Source organism: Diadema antillarum, unplaced genomic scaffold, assembly GCF_040938485.1.
Source record: "Diadema antillarum isolate AM-2024a unplaced genomic scaffold, OU_Dant_1.0 scf00000018, whole genome shotgun sequence".
Classification (NCBI taxonomy): domain Eukaryota; kingdom Metazoa; phylum Echinodermata; class Echinoidea; order Diadematoida; family Diadematidae; genus Diadema; species Diadema antillarum.
Window position 1 is genome coordinate 312,358 of NW_027270907.1, and position 15,112 is coordinate 327,469.

At 39.2% G+C, this 15,112-nt stretch overlaps 1 protein-coding gene across 1 annotated transcript in view; it reads left to right on the plus strand.

Moving 5' to 3' along the window:
* The first annotated feature begins 1,728 nt into the window (after positions 1-1,728).
* LOC139727743 (inositol polyphosphate-4-phosphatase type I A-like) overlaps positions 1,729-15,112 on the plus strand; it is a 94,404-nt gene continuing 81,020 nt past the window's right edge. Inside the window, exon 1 of the mRNA XM_071638726.1 lies at positions 1,729-1,859. The gene's annotated coding sequence lies outside the window, so the exon portion shown is untranslated. The remainder of the gene's footprint in view (positions 1,860-15,112) is intronic.

The following is a 15,112-nucleotide window of genomic DNA, read 5'->3' on the forward strand; positions in this document are numbered from 1 at the left end:
GAGCTATGTGTTGTATATAGCTCCATTGTGAAACAGTGCCCAAAATTGTCCTCCCTATGTAGTAAGATCAGTTAAATTGATAGAACTTACAGGAATGTATAATAAGAGTTTCGTGAAACAGTCCCAACGTGCACCTTGCCGTTTGAATCCTGATACAGGCCCTATCAGGTACGCTGTGTATATGTGCACTGAGTCTAAAAGAGTGGTGTTTATTATACTTGGATGCTGATGAATAAATTATGACAATTATGCATGTACAACACTAATTACAAAAAAAAAAAAACAACAACACGATATTCCACTCACGCGTTGATTATCACGCACACATAATACTAATTATGTACAAATACATGTTATGTTTGCTGCAAATAGATAGGGCCTAGGCCTGTATCATTGAATTTCAACTGACTTGAACTATGCTGTATATATGCCCGTACAAATAGCAATATCAAAATGGTAAACATATAAAATGTTACCATGGAGTCAACTTGATCATGTATAAGAATAGGCCCTATCTATATACATGAGACATATCAATCTAAAATAAAAGAAAAAAAGACAATCGTCTTCATTCACTGCGATCCCCTTATATATTACCTTAAAGAGGAAATCCACTCCCAAAATAAATAAACTTCAAAAGAATTATAAAAATATTCCCTTCAGAACGACACAAAATGACAAAAATTGGATAAGAAATAAGAAAGATATGACATTTTGAAATTTCGCATTTTTTTCGGAAAACATTTCTTGACCAGTCCCTATGAACATGAAAATTCAAAATGTCATATATTCCTTATTTCACATCCGTTTTTTGTCATGTCGTTCTGTAGGGAATATTTGTCCCTTCCTTTTGAATTTCATTTATTTTTGGGGTGGATTTCCTCTTTAATATCCAGGTTTTTTTCCAACAATTGAGCGAAATCTATCATAATTTTAATATATGTAATACATTTAATGCACCGTGTAAAGGCTTTGCCTCTACAGTTCCTCAATTACATTTTTCTCAGATTACTTTGTTTTGATTATGCAACCCTATTCTCTGTTAGCAAAGAAATTAAAATGTTTATGTTCTTTTCGAAAAATGAAATAAAGTTTGAATTGAATTGAATTGAATTGCATAGTATGTCCTTGCAGAAGATATAACATGGCATAAGCTGCACAAAATGTTTTCTATCTACACTGTAGTTTGCCCTCGTCACTCTGTCAAACCATCGTTTGTCTGTGAATCAGATTAAATCAGTAAGACACGGTGGATATTTCAATATACGGTATACGCCAAAAATCCAGAATCTATTTTATCTATTCTGAGATTAATGTCAAGACTTTTATGTGATGACTTCGTAAAACCCCTGGTTTTACAAGGATGGGTGATATTGTAAAGCCATTCTTATGCATCATTGCATGCATATCGCAATCTATAAGAAGAAATCATAATAACGAATCGTGTCATCCATAGTACATACCGAGTACCGGTATACTCGATACTTGTACTAGATGAGTTTTATAAGCTCTCACTTGATACAGCTAATTTTGAGAGTGACTTGTGTGTTTGAAGACACCATATATCTGCATGTGTTTCGTGTGACGTACGTGTGTGCAGTGCAGTGTACTGTACGCTGTACTTGTCGCTTACTTTTCATTTTCGATTTTCCTCCTGCTACCTTGCTCGCGCGCTCGCTCAGTGCACAAGTAAAGTGTGTACCACAACACCACTAGCCGGCGGCCTAGCCTGCTGTTGACATTTGACACTAGTGTCGGTAAATAAGAATTAAAAGGAAGAGGCCCTGTCTTTACAAAACGTCATACACCAGCGAAGCTCTGTAACTACACAGGAAGAAAGTGACATTATAATCTGCATGGTAAGAATGTTTTTTTTATCGTCTGTGAGAGTCAAAGTGCTGGGTTACTGTAGATTCTGTGAACCTGCCTGTCTGTTTCGCTATGCATATAAATCAGGCACCCTTGCCTTGGCCTCGAATAGGAAGTAACGGAGACAGGCTGGCGGAGCTGAGCGGAGTGTGCACCCAGTACACTGCATGCACGGCACTGTACGGCACTGCACTGGCTACTGCCCCGCACTGCTGCGATGCTGATGATCATAGTGTTATTAGATCTATTCTAGAAATTAGACCTAAAATGTTACAATCTGATCACATGCTGGTTTAGCTCTACCGTTGGCCGTTAGAGTCTAGTAACGTAGGTCTATCAAAATTCAGTGTGCATTGGCAAACTTAGAATATTTAGGATCTAAGTTGTATTATGATTTAGGCAGGTACGGTATTACTAGTATTACTTAGGTAACATTCTTGAATTATTGTTCAACATTGTTGTCACTTAAATTTAGGTCCAATTAGATCTATCAAAGATAAATAATGCTTAGTTAGTCACTGTAGGCCTAGGCATAAATTAACATTGTTCTCTCATGAATATGATTAAATCACTGAAGACTAAGGAAGTAGATTCTAAGAGAGAAAAGACGCGATATCGCGCAGTGTTCGATGTGTCAAAATCGAAGGGTGAGGAGGGCTGTAGTGATGTTATCACTTGTCAAACAGCATTCCATATAGCAAGAGAAGCTCGCCAGCTGCTCAGTGCGCTGTGGTTCATGGGATATCATCTTGGCACACAGGGAATGAGGTACTGATAATATAGGGCCATAAAGTGCACAATTCCCAGATTACCCCGGGGCACTCCCTTGTAAAGTTGTACAGATTGTGAACTCGCGTTCGAGCTGGTCGCAGTTATACTTATTGACCGATTCGGGTTCGTTGAGGGCAGCAGACATTTCATGGCACTGGGCGCAGCCATAGTGGGTGTCTCAGCCGACCCCCCCTGCTCTCCCCCACCCCGGGCAACATGTTGAACACGCACTTGTAACAAAGGTTCTCGCACTAAGCAAGCATTCGCGCACTCAGTACGAGACGCCCATTGGCTAAAGCAGTTTTTCATTCTGCGCGCGTGCTAATGCAGGGAGAGGGATGGGGAGTGGGAAGGGGGGGTCGGCTGAGACACCGAGTAATGGCGCTGCCCATGCCAAAAATATACATAGCGCGTCACAGAATCGGTCAATAGGAGGAAGAATTTTTACTGCAGGTTACCGATCTAGACCTAGGTAGTTTTGATAGTAACAAGGGCCCATGATCACGATGATAAAATTCAAGTGTAACACAGTCTGTACTGTGCTGATATTACACCTAGTGGCAATGAACCATTTCATCTAGCGCTTTGTCAAATATTTTTTTTTTTTTCAGACAATTTGTTGTTGGCCAATTAGATGCAAGGATTTCAGTAACTTAAAATGCATTGTCAGAAAAAATGTAAGACAATTTACGCTTGATGAAATGCCCCCTAGAATGTACAGTATGTCAAGAATGGATATCTCAGCACACACTCGTACGAGTTTGTGTATGCATGCATATATAGTGAACCAGTCTGGCTTGATGTCAAAGGTTATGTACAGTGTATGTACTCGTGTGTATGATCTGTGTTATAGAATTGGGAAAATTTTCTTGCCAGAAATCCATTTTTGTTGAGCCCACCAGAGGTGAGGGGAGACTAAGGAATCGCCTGCGGCGTCTGTCCGTCCGTCGTCCGTCCGTCGTAACGCTACAAAAATTTCAATAACTCTTTACTCTGGGCTTCAATTGCAATCAAACTTCGAGGGAAGAGGGGTCATACAAAGTTTCACATTTTACCACATTAGAAGGTCACCTCAAGGTCAAAGCTCACAGTCAGGGGTCAATGAACTTTAGGGCCCAATGTTAAGTTTTAAGTTATGGCACGTTTCTATTATGGGCCATAACTTTTGATCCATAACTCCATTTGTGACCAAACTTGGATGATAGATGTCCCTTGGGGAGTGGATGGTCACCACAAGGTCAATGGTCACAAGCATGGGTCAACGAACTTTTAGAGCCCAATGTTAAGTTTTTATGGCGTGTTTCTATTATGGGCCATAACTTTTGATCCATAGGTCCGTTTGTGACTAAACTTGAATGGTAGATGTCCCTTGGGGAGTGGATGATCACCACATGGTCAAAGGTCACAAGCAGGGGTCAACGAACTTTTAGAGCCCAATGTTAAGTTTTTATGGCAAGTTTCTATTATGGGTCATAACTTTTGATCCATAACTCCATTTGTGACTAGGCTTGGATGGTAGATGTCCCTTGGGGAGTGGATGATCACCACAAGGTCAATGGTCACAAGCATGGGTCAACAAACTTTTAGAGCCCAATGTTCAGTTTTTATGGCACGTTTCTATTGTGGGTCATAACTTTTGATCCATAGGTCCGTTTTTGACCAAACTTGGATGGTGGATGTCCCTTGGGGAATTAATGGTCACCACAAGGTCAAAGGTCACAGGCAGGGGTCAATGAACTTTAAGGGCCCAATGTTAAGTTTTTATGCCACGTTTCTTTTTTGCCATGAATTTTTACCCTTTTTTATCTCTTTTTCTCTGTATCTCTTTTTTTTAAAGCTGTTATATCCCATTCGTGTACAATTTCTTGTACGCGTATGGGCGAGACACATTATGGCACTTGCCTTGTTTGATCATGTTACCTGTTGGTAAATTTACTGGTCCATGCATTTACTTTTGTCTTGCCATAGACGAAAGCCTAAAAACCATGCATCCAGCAATTACTGGATGCATGGCAAAAATAACTGCATGCATGATTTTCTAGCCATTGGGCGTCTCTTACCAAGTGTGCGAACGCTTGCTTTAGTGTGCAAAACTTTGCTACAAGTGCGCAGTAGTGTTTACGGTTGCTGTCCTCTGTGAGGCAGTGTGCGGCCAGTAAAAATCAACACATAGCCCTTGACCAATGAAATCACGGGATTGTCACTACCCATTCTGTAATGTCCATCATTGTTCTGCATGAGAGTGAATCATATGCAGCTTGTTGGGAAGTGTGATGCTCACTTGAGCATTGAGAATTAAGGGTTTCTGGGACGAACACTGTACTAGGACTTTCTAAAGCTCAGTCAGTAGAACACCGGTCTTGCAATCCAGAGGTCTTGGGTTTGAATCCTGATGGAATCCCATTTTCTACTCAATTTTTCACTAACAGATTATATTCATTTCTGGTCAGTTTCTCTTTAATTTCGTTTAATTCAAATGCTGCTTTGGTGATCCCTCGCAATTATTCCCTTAGAAGTTGATTATACATCCTTCGGGTTTATGTAAGGTTAATGTTTGTGTGTGTGTGTGTGTGTGTGTGTGTGTGTGTGTGTGTGTGTGTGTCACACATACAACACACACTACAATAACTTTTGACCACTTGAGCATTGAGAATTAAGGGTTTCTAGGATGAACACTGTACTAGGGCTTTCTATAACTCAGTCAGAGCATAGAGCACCGTTCTAGCAATCCAGAGGTCTCAGGTTCGAATCCTGATGGAGTCCCATTTTCTTTGCTCAGTTTTTCACCAATAAAGTTTATCTTTGTCTTCATGCTTTTATATTCATACGTCTGTTGTATGTATCGTATGAGTAAGCGGGGTTTATTTGCGGTGCTGGCTAGTGTTTGCGCAAACTACTGTACCAAAGTGGCCTGAGTGTGCGCTTATCTGCTAAAGCAGAGAGATTGTTTGTGCAGACCTCTCAACCATTCTGAATTTGGAGGAGAAAATCTGAATTTCGACCATTCCCTCCTGTTGTAATAGGAATTTCCTATTTTTCTTGGTGATTTTACTACACACTCCTATTACAACTGCTCTTTCTTTCCTACTTTTGAGCCAAATCACTCCTATATTTCAGTCAGAAAGGATGGATAGTGGGTCTGCTTATGTATACTCATATGACATTTTTTCCCATTTATGCCCCCGTCACACTAGAGGCAGAATGAGCCGGAATGCCGTTGGAATGAAAATTCCTCCTGCCTTCCTGCATATTCGAAGTGCATTCTAAAAATTCTGACGACATTCTGAGTGCGTTCCGAACATTCGGGCCCATTCTTGTGGCCAGCCCGAATGTTTTAAGCATGCTTAAAACATTCGAGGAGCATTCGAAGTGGAGAAATATCAATTTTTATTCGAAGGGTATTCTAACTGGACTGTGATTGCATTCTAAATATTCCTACGGCATTCTAAATATTCTGACGGCATTCTAAGATCATTTGAAACAATCTGATCTCATCTGAGGGAGAATGGGAACGGTGTTGCACCTCAAATTCTGCCAAAATATCTCAAATGCTCAAATGCTCACACAATTACCCCAGTTAAATACTGGTTAGTGAAAAGGTTAGAGTAAAGATTACGATTTGGGTTAGCTTTAGGGTTAGAGTTTGGGTTGGGGTTAGGATTAGGTTCAGGATTAGGAGTAGGGTTAGGGTCACAGGAAGGGTCTGGGGTAATTGCCAAGGGGGTAACTAGCCTAGACACTCTCTTTCAAGAAGGTCTTGCTGGAGGACAGCAATCTGTAGCAAAGCAAAATGGTCCAAGGATGATCGGGTTGAGACTGGTGAAAATCACCATTTTATACGCTAATGGAAACCATTCCGGTGGCATTCTTGACACACACGCGACATTCTTGTTGCATTCTAAGTACATTCTAAGTGTATTCCAAATTTTCGGGCTGCATTCTGTTTGAATTCGTGAACATTCAAAGTATATTTGGTAGCCATTCCTGGAACGTTCTGACCGCATTCGAAATGAGTTTGAGACTGGTGAAAATCACCATTTTATATGCTAATGGAAACCATTCCGGTGGCATTCTTGACACACACGGGACATTCTTGTTGCATTCTAAGTACATTCTAAGAGTATTTCAAATTTTCGGGCTGCATTCTGTTTGAATTCGTGAACATTCAAAGTATATGTGGTAGCCATTCCTGGAACGTTTTGACCGCATTTGAAATGAGTTTGTACTGCATGCGAGACGCTTTCCGACCATCAGACTTCGGGCAGCAATCGAACCGCGCTCGTGCGGCATTCGAAGTGCTTTCTAAAGATTCTGACCCTCTTCTAACAGTATTCTGAGTATTCCTACAGTGTTCCAAGTACATTCGAGCAGCATTCGAGAGCTGATTCATTCGGAATGTGCAAGAATGATTCGAGAAGGATTCCAAGTATTCGAAGAGCATTCCCTATCGTACTGTTAGAATTTGAATTTTTCTCCCGAATGTGGCACGAATTTGGAAAATCTTTAATTCCGGCTGGTTCTGCTTGATTCGTGCTGATTACGAATAAGTGTGACAGGGGTATTAGGGGGTTATTTTCTACCCTACACTTCTAAAGTCTTTTGCTGACACTTGCACTAAGTTATGAATTGTTTCTTTGGAAAGCAACACTTCAATCTGTTTGTAGTACTTATGTGTAAAAGCTGTCAACATGCATTTTAGGAAAATACTAAGTGTGTACACATGCTGGTAAATGTACACTGTGTAAGCAGAAACTAGCAGGATGAAGGCTGCTTGCTTAAAGTGATGAACATAACGAAGAAGTCTGATAATGAATGAAGTGCTAATGATCATTGTACACTGTATCCCATAAATCCAGATTGTCACGGTCATTGCTCTGTTCGTAGAGATTATAGATGAAGAAGCGCAATCCGCATTGTAGATTTTCAGACATAATAATGCAGGTATGACATGACATACATTAAGAAAATTTCTTTGAAAAGACTGCTAAAATGTGAGAAAATATTGTGCATTTCACTTTTTTTCTGTTAAAGGACAAGTCCACCTTCATTTACGTAAGGATTGAGAGAATGCAGCAATATTAGTATAACACATCAGTGAAAGTTTGAGGAAAATTGGACAATCCGTTCAAAAGTTAGGAATATTTTAAGTATCTGCGCAGTCACTGCTGGAAGAGAAGACTACTACAGTGTATGATGTCACATGCATACAACTACATAAGGAAAATAAAAAGAGAATTTCACAAAACTTTACTTTTTGAATAAAGTGTACATTTCTTCGACTTGCTACTGACGTATGTTAAGGGTAATATTATTCCTCCTGCCTTCTGAAAGAGAGAATTCGAGTGTTCTTTTGCTATGCGAGAAAAATGGAAATATGTTGAATTTTCTTTATTCTTTCTTTATATCGTTGTACTCATGTGACATCACAAGCTATAGTAGTCTTTTCATCCAGCCATGACTGAGCAGAAACTTCAAAAATTCAGAACTTTTTAACGGATTGTCCGATTTTGCTCAAACTCTCACTGATGTGTTCCACTAATATTGCTGCATTCACTCAACCCACATGTCTATGAAGGTGAACTTGTCCTTTAATACTGTATGAAAGCATTTATCACACTAGTTAGCATTACTGGGATAATTCTGGGTTTTGGCATTGCAGATACAGTGTACAATTTTCTCCCTCTATCAGGGATGCCAAGTTCAAACAATTCTTATGAGTGAGATTTTCATGACTCAGTATCTCGGCGCGCGAATGTGCGCGCGAGCGAGGGTGTGGGAGGGTTTTTTTCCCCCTGTGGCCTCCCACGGTAGGGAGCTTTTTCAATTTTTAGCTCTTAATGGTGCGATCAGGTGCACACTTCAGTGATTATTTTTTACTTATTTTGAAAGACAAAAGGGAAATATACCTTCAATTGCAACTATCACTTTAATCTTTTGAGCTATGCTCATTATTATAGGCCCAAGTTGCAGACTTCGCCCTATGCGTGAGAAAAATGGGTGTCATGCATGAGATGGTGAGATGGCCCCTAAATTCTTGAGTCTCACGCAGAATGTGTGAGACTTGGTAGCTCTGCTCTATTTGGAAGTCAAGTCTTACAGGATAAATGCCCAGATTATACCATTAAAGAGACAATATTTCATCAAATTCAAGCAGACTTTGGTATAAACTTTCAGGCAGTCAAATTATCTTGTCTTTCGGACCTTCCCTTGTAGTCTCCCTTCAAAGTCTTTGTACATTGTAAATGCTGCTGGGAGTCTTATAGAAGAATCTTATAAGCCAATTCAGTTCAGTTCACGTAGATCTACACTCGTATCTACTCTGGCTGTCCTCTGTATCCCTTACACTGTAAAAAAGTTTTGGAAACTTTGTTTTGGTTATGTTTTTGTTAAGTATACTACAGTAAAATTAATGCCCTTAATCAAAATGAATTTTGGTATAGATGAGAAATCCAGTTTCTCGTAATATTCTGTGTCATATACATGTGCGATTATTTTGTACTGTGGATTGATCTCAGGAGCTAAAATTGGAATGGTTGTCATGGAATACAGTGTTACTTCCCCCTGAAGTGCTTTAAGTCTAGTGCCCTCTACAATTCTCAATTGCCCTTTTCCTGATGGTGTCGACTGCTGACGCTCCATGCACATGCAGCCTTCTGGCTAGCCTCCTTCTCAGAGCATTCTTTGTTTTAATTACGGTACCCTGTGTTTGATTTCAATGCTTAAATACACATCATGCTGTCACGTATATATCATGGTTTACGTTGTAAATACTGGATACTATTTATAGGCTTAGAGATATCAAAATTTTCCTCCAGCATGACTTGAATTTAATAGTCTGTTTGCCAGCCAGGGTATTGAAATTCACATTGCATAATATACAGTGTAGTTGGACTAAGATTGCCAAAGTGCAACACTAAATATTTATCACTCGGCCATTCATTCCTAGTTCAATTGACACTAATTACATGTTGGTCAGTGAGACTCACCTTTTTTGAAACTATGCGTTCATTTAATCATTCATTCCTTTCACTATCTTCAGGTTGGTCAGAAGGAAATACACTGGGACAAATTTAAAAATTCACACTTTAAAACCAGAAGTATTTGTGACATGAAACTTTGGCAAATTGCCATTGTCATTCAATACATATTATAGACAATAACTTTCATGTGCATTTTAATTTCACGAATCTTTGTTCCTGGCGAAATTCACAAAAATCTCATGCATGCAAAAATTTCTGTTTTTACACTGTGGTGCAGTGTATCTGCCATGCTTTCATATATGAATAAACAGCATGTTTAAGTTTTGAAGCATGTTTGTCAGGGTGATACGTGTAGATTACAACTGAGAATGCAACTTGGAGCTGTTCCAACAAATCATCATCTTCCATTTTAATATAAAAGAAAAAGAAACAACAACAACAACAACAATTATTATTATTATCATTATTACTATTATTTATAGTGCGCTTTTCCCACCAGGCCCAAAGCAATAAAAAGAACAAACCACCACACACACACACACATCGCAAAAACATAATTATGACACCAAAGAGTTCTGCATTCCACTTTCTTCCATTTCCTTCCCGTATAGAAGTATCATTCATTTGTACAAGTCAAGAACTTGTTTGGTCTTTCTCCCAGTCATCGTTTACAGTATGTGGGGTTTGAATGCTCCACACCCTTATGGTTTGTTTTCCTTTCTACGATCAACAAATTATATCTGTTGACTTATCAGCTGTTGCATACTGAATAGAATATAACAGCCCCATATCTAGTGCATGTTGAATATCATGTTGCTGTTGCTGTTTTTAAATTATTTGTGCATGTGGTGCCTATACGTCCACAGTAGGAACCTACAATCTCGTGAAATTATTTTGATTCTTGCTTGTCCACACAACTTAGGATAAATGTTGCACTCTACTTTCCTTGCACGCAGGACACCTTTCTTAATGCGTTTGCTCTGAAAGTCTGTTACGCTTCTACTGCGTATCTGGTTGAAAAAAAAAGAAGCTTTTATGAGGAAAATGTGAACTACACATACAACGTGGTCCAGCCTTGATGTGAGGCAAGTCCCCGGCCAAGTGCTTCAAATACAAAAACAACAACAAAACAACAACAGCTTGCGTGTTATGTTACGTTCTGTGATGTGGTGTGCCAGACAGCAGTACAGCTGGGCTGCTCTTGTCAGACGTTCCTTTGCAGGGATCGGCGGGGGTTGTGAATTCAAATACAAAAACAACAACAAAACAACAACAGCTTGCGTGTTATGTTACGTTCTGTGATGTGGTGTGCCAGACAGCAGTACAGCTGGGCTGCTCTTGTCAGACGTTCCTTTGCAGGGATCGGCGGGGGTTGTGAATTCTTGACAGTGGGCGATAATTACCTTTCGGGGGAGTAACGTCTGGTACTAGTATTCTCCGTTTTGCAGCTGATGTGAATGAGAAAGGGAAGGATACTTTGAAAGTGAATACAGCTGTGAGTAATATTCCTCAGGACAGCAAAAACCACAATACACATCACAGTATAACTGAGCAATTTGTTTGGAATACCCTGTCCTGTACCGCATAGAAGATATTGGGAATTGTTCATCGGAATTTGTACCTCTGCATGTTCATATGAGGAACTTCACATAGCTGATCAGTGAGTTATTGATTACCATTGTATTTGTTATTCGATGTTTTAACCACGAGCTACATGTTTAAATTCTGGCCAGTTCATTTTAAGCACGATAATTTGTTGGTATTCGTGACACAATTCTGCAATCATAGTCAAACCTGTCTATGAGTGGCCACCTGTCTATAATGTCAGCCACATTTTTCATCTCACTTGGGTGGCTGCTATACATTTTGTAGATGGGGTTTGACTGTACAACTAAAGGACACATCTTTATTTTGCCTAAGAGTTAATTCAGTGTTATTAATAGAGTGTTGGTATAATACAATGAATAATGGCTGTCCATTGTGAGTAAACTATGCCGTGCTTAGAATCTCATCAGAAACGGACAAAACGACTTGCCATATTTATTAGGCTTCTCAAATTCAGATGATGTCTTACCACCTGATACACTCCAGAGCACTCAATTTTGTTGGTTTTCTTTTCTGCCAGAATATGTGTTAGGATAATCTTATGTAGATGGAGACTGTTATTGTTTTTTTTTTTTTTTCTAGTGCCAGACACGAAATATCTGTTACTGCCTTCCTGTTTTAAGGGTCTTCCAATCTTCAAAAAAGTGTGCTTGATATGCTGATTAGAATGGTATTTAAAGCATTCCAAAAGTGTCATGGGAGGTGTTTCATAAAGCTGTTCTTTAGGAATGACTTAAGAACGACTGGTGATCAGTTCTGATGTGCTATACTTACCAGAATTTCAATAATTCAGCATGAGAACTGATCACCAGTCGTTCTTAAGTCGTTCGTAACTTCAAGAACAGCTTTATGAAACACCCCCCTGATCTCTATTTTCTCCCTTTATCCTCTCATTGAACATATTGAATATGTGCATGTATTTCTCTTCTTGTGCTGTGTGCTAGCTGTTTGTTTACACAATATTGTTGGGTGATTTAGATAAAGTTCATGTTTTCTCCCCTGTAACTACTCCCGGTTCTAATTTTCTAAGGTTATGATACTCAAGTATGTCTTAGAATATATAAAAATTGTGTTGGGTTTCTTTGTGTACAGGTGTATGTGCTACCAGATTCTATAAAATTTATAAACAAACTATTATCCCATACTCTTGGGGTGGTATTCTGAAAATCTTCCTAAGTTTCTTCCTAAGTTTCTTCCTAAGTCAGAAACTTAGGAAGTGCCTAGGAAAGACAAAATTGGTATTCTGAAATTTCTTCCTAGGCACTTCTTAATGCAAATTAGGCCATCCTTATCCCCACCCACGTCCTTTTCTAAGCCAATACGAAATGCCGTATGATAAGGAACTAACCAATGACAATCGCATATTACTATGACGTAGGGTCAAATACACGAGTGCGCGGCATGTCCCCTTTCTCACACTCATTTCGCGCATCAAAGTACATGTGCGCGCAATGACTGACAAGCGCGCCTATCACGATGCTTGCAGTTTGCTATTCTTAACAACATACTTAGGACAGGGGTGGAGCTTTCCTAAATATTTTCCTAAAATTCTTTCCTAAGTGCATTCTAGAATACTTGTAACAACTTCTTCCTATGTCAGAAATTTGCATATTCCCAACCCCTTCCTAAGTCTACTTAGGAAGAAACTTAGGAAGATTTTCAGAATACCACTTAGGAAGAAATCCTGACTTAGGAAGAAATTTCTTCCTAGGAATGATTTCAGAATACCACCCTTGATGCCTAAACAAAGAATTCATTGTGAACCTCAGCTTGTGCAAATATTTTGAATTTATAATGTAATGTGAATATCTTTTGGTTAGCATGGTTACAAAATTTATGTAGATGGTTAGACGACAACTGTTATGAAAAAAAAAGAAAAAAGAAGAGATTATGGTAGTTTATGTACAGGTTCGTTAAAGGCAGGAAATTGCCAGTGACCATGGGTAACCGTGATTATGGCCTGAAGCACACAGCACGCTCGCACCATGTGCAGAATGCAGTGTACCGTGGGAAGTGAAGACTTGATCTTTGTACACTGTGATAGCTCCACCAAGTATTTTAGTGTAGACCCTTGTAACAGTAAACATACTGCAGGGACTTCCTTCCGTGAAAGGAACCAGAACTAATAATCTCATTTTAGTATTTCAGTAAATTCCCATTTTGTCGCGTGCTACTGGTTACGTACATTAATTTCCTGATTGTGATATCTCATAATTTTTATTTATTTATTTTTTGGGGGGAATTCTAAGCTCTCTGATGACATTTATCTTTCTTAAAACCTAAAAGTTAAAACAGGAAGGAAACTGGCAACCAGATTAAACACAGTTTTGAGAAAAATCAGCTCTGACGTACATAGATGTGGTCAGATGTCCAAGAGTGCAGCCGCTCAAGAACAAAACTTGTAGGTCAGTTCGAAGAAAATTGAAACTTGCTTCACAAAAAAAAAACTCTGTAGAAATTCAATGTCATTTCGAGACATTCCTCGTTGTTCAGAGTGTGGACAAGATGTAATGAAGATGTCTCACTTTGGATTGTGTGAGACTGCATGAATGTTATGATTTTGACTCGTATTAGTTCGCGGGCTATAGGGTGTGAGACTTCATTGGGGTATCATAATGATTAGTCACATTTTATATGATGTCTAGCATTTAATGCAGTGGTCAAGTTGAAGTCACTGGTCAAAAGAAAGTGTGAAGAGTTTTGGTCAGCATCATCCACATATGCATTTGCTGCCAATATTTATATGCTACACTCACGATATAGCACACTTACTTTCAATTTAACTTTTACTTTCTCTGTATGTACTACAGTGTATGTACACATTCCCAACAAATATAATTCTGCATTCTCTTGAGGATGGTACAAACATGCTTTAATACTGAAATACTGAGAATGAGTAGGTCCGTTAGGACTACACCCACATCCAAGAAAGAATAAATGGTTTTGATAATTTCTCTCAGTCATAAAAAAACAAACTCTGCCAAAATCTGCTTTAAGCTCTGTTTTGAATTATTGAATTGTTTGTAATTCTATTAGATAACAGGATAGTTTGCCACAATAGTACATCCATACTTGCCAAGGGCAAAAAAACAACAACTTGCCAGTGGACAGTGAGTGCAACCAAAAATGTGGGATCCCTTCATTGCGTGCGAAAAACGTTTGAACCACCCAAACTCTGCCTACTGTACCAAGTCGAGCACATTGGAAGTACATTGAGTACCTGAATATGTTTGTTTCCTGTGTGAATCTGATTTTCAGCCCAATTCTTACATCTCCCTATTCATGTAGCATTCTTAAGGTTTTTCTCTGGTGGCTATGCCATTAGAATAAAGCCATCCCTGTAGAGTTTAAGAATGCGCTTTATGAGCCTTAGTATGAGTGATGTCAGAGATTGAATACTTTGTAAATATGAACAGGTACGACAGTGGGAAGTATTGTTGCTTCATGGAGTTTAGGAAACTGTCTAATTGCCACTACTGTACTTGCAAAACAATAGCTTTGCATGCAATGTACAGAATTTAGCCAAAAATGAACGACCTAAAACAGCTGCAGAAGCAGTAGCAGCAGCAGCAGGAACAATAACAACAGCAACAACAAACAATCTATGGTGCCCTTAAGTGGCCACGTACACGTACTGTAGCACCGCAGAGTTTGCATGAACCGAAACTGGCTTTGGCAGTTAGTGTTTTCATAAGGGAGCAGATGCACTTCTGGTTGGTATGAAGTGCTTGCTTTGACGAGGTCCTGTGGTACACACAAAGTCAATCTACATTTTGTATATGATTTATAATCACTTACAAGTGTAGATAATGCATGTATTATACAAACATCAAAGATGCACCCTTTACCCGTCGAATCCCTGTGAATTCTGCCACACTACAGAAATC